Source organism: Arachis duranensis, chromosome 5 (assembly GCF_000817695.3).
Source record: "Arachis duranensis cultivar V14167 chromosome 5, aradu.V14167.gnm2.J7QH, whole genome shotgun sequence".
Lineage (NCBI taxonomy): Eukaryota > Viridiplantae > Streptophyta > Magnoliopsida > Fabales > Fabaceae > Arachis > Arachis duranensis.
Genome location: NC_029776.3, coordinates 58,478,809 through 58,481,023, shown reverse-complemented (window position 1 = coordinate 58,481,023; position 2,215 = coordinate 58,478,809). Strand labels below are relative to the sequence as shown.

At 32.5% G+C, this 2,215-nt stretch overlaps 1 non-coding gene across 1 annotated transcript; it reads right to left on the bottom strand.

Annotated features, from left to right (window-relative positions):
• Window positions 1-1,543: 1,543 nt before the first annotated feature.
• Window positions 1,544-1,647, bottom strand: LOC127748271 (small nucleolar RNA R71). Its single transcript, XR_008010213.1, has one exon. It is a non-coding gene; the product is annotated as a small nucleolar RNA R71 (small nucleolar RNA).
• Window positions 1,648-2,215: the final 568 nt, after the last annotated feature.

The following is a 2,215-nucleotide window of genomic DNA, read 5'->3' as shown; positions in this document are numbered from 1 at the left end:
GTGTTCTTGGTGTTCATCTTGACATTCATAGTGTTCTTGCATGCATCTTGTGTTTTGATCCAAAATTTTCATGTTTTGGGTCACTTTTGTGTTTTTCTCTCTCATAAAAAAAATTCAAAAATAAAAAAATATCTTTTCCTTATTTCCCTCCAAATTTTTGAAATTTTGGGTTGACTTGATCAAAAATTTTTAAAAATTAGTGTTTCTTACAAGTCAAGTCAAATTTTCAATTTTAAAAATCTTATCTTTTTAAAACTTTTTCAAAAATCAAATCTTTTTCATTTTTTTATTATTTATTTTCCAAAATTTTAAATTTTTTTTCAAAATCTTTTTCTTAATTTTATTTCAAATTTTCGAAATTACACTAACAATTAATATGATTGATTCAAAAATTTGAAGTTTGTTACTTTCTTGTTAAGAAAGGTTCAATCTTTAAATTCTAGAATCTTATCTTTTAATTTCTTGTTAGTTAAGTAATTAATTTTAAATTTTAAAAATTAAATCTCTCTTATCTTATCTTTTATATCATATCTTTTTCAAAAATTTAATTTCAAAATATCTTATCTAACTTCTTATCTTCTTATCTTTTCAAATTTGATTTTAATATCTTTTTCAACTAACTATTTGACTTTTTGTTTGTTTCTTATCTTTTTCAAAACCACATAACTACTTTTCCCTCTCTAATTTTCGAAAATATCTCATCCCTTTTTCAAAAATTCTTTTTAATTAATTAATTATTTTAATTTTAATTCTATGTTATCTTTTATCTTCGAAAATTATTTAACTTCTTTTCAAATTTATTTTCGAAATTTCTTCCCTCTCCCCTTCTTATATTTATTTATTTATTTACTAACACTTCTTTTCACCTCTCTTCATCTCAAATCACTGCCCCTACCTATTCATTCTTCTCCACTTTCATTCCCTTTCTTCTTCTACTAACATAAAGGAATCTCTATACTGTGACATAGACGATTTCTCTTTCTTTTCTTGTTTTCTTCTTCCCTATATGAGTAGGAACAAGGAAAAACGCATTCTTGTTGAAGCCGATCTTGAACCTAAAAGGACTCTGAAGAGGAAATTAAGAGAAGCTAAATTACAAAAATCCAGAGACAACCTTTCTGAAATTTTCGAACAAGAAAAGGAGATGACAGCCGAACCCAACAACAATAATGCAAGGAGGATGCTTGGTGATTTCACTAAACCAACCTCCAAATTTGATGGAAGAAGCATCTTCATTCCGGCCATCGGAGCAAACAATTTTGAGCTGAAACCTCAATTAGTTGCTCTAATGCAACAGAACTGCAAGTTTCATGGACTTCCATCTGAAGATCCTTACCAGTTTTTAACCGAGTTCTTGCAGATTTGTGAGACTGTAAAGACGAATGGAGTAGATCCTGAAGTCTACAGTCTCATGCTTTTCCCTCTTGCTGTAAGAGACAGAGCTAGAACATGGGTGGACTCACAACCTAAAGATAGCATGGACTCTTGGGATGAGCTGGTCACGGCCTTCTTGGATAAATTCTTTTCTCCTCAAAAGTTGAGCAAGCTTAGAGTGCATGTTCAGACCTTCAAACAAAAAGATGGTGAATCCCTTTATGAAGCTTGGGAAAGATACAAGCAGATGACCAAAAAGTGTCCTTCTGACATGTTTTCAGAATGGACCATATTAGATATATTCTATTATGGTCTACCTGAGTTTTCTAAGATGTCATTGGACCATTCTGCAGGTGGATCCATTCACCTAAAGAAAACGCCTGCAGAAGCTCAAGAACTTATTGATATGGTTGCAAATAACCAATTCATGTACACTTCTGAGAGGAATTCCGTGAATAGTGGGACGCCTCAAAGGAAGGGAGTTCTTGAAATTGATGCTCTGAAGGCCATATTGGCTCAGAACAAAGTGTTAACTCAGCAAGTCAACATGATCTCTCAAAGTCTGAATGGATGGCAAAATGCATCCAACAGTACTAAAAAGGCAGCTTCTGAAGAAGCTAACGATCTTGAGAACCCTGCAATGGCAGAGGTTAATTACATGGGTGAACCTTATGGAAACACCTATAATTCATCATGGAGAAATCATCCAAATTTCTCATAGAAGGATCAACAAAAGCCTCAACAAGGCTTTAATAATGGTGGAAGAAACAGGCTAAGCAATAACAAGCCTTTTCCATCATCTTCTCAGCAACAGACAGAGAATTCTGAACAGAGCCCATCT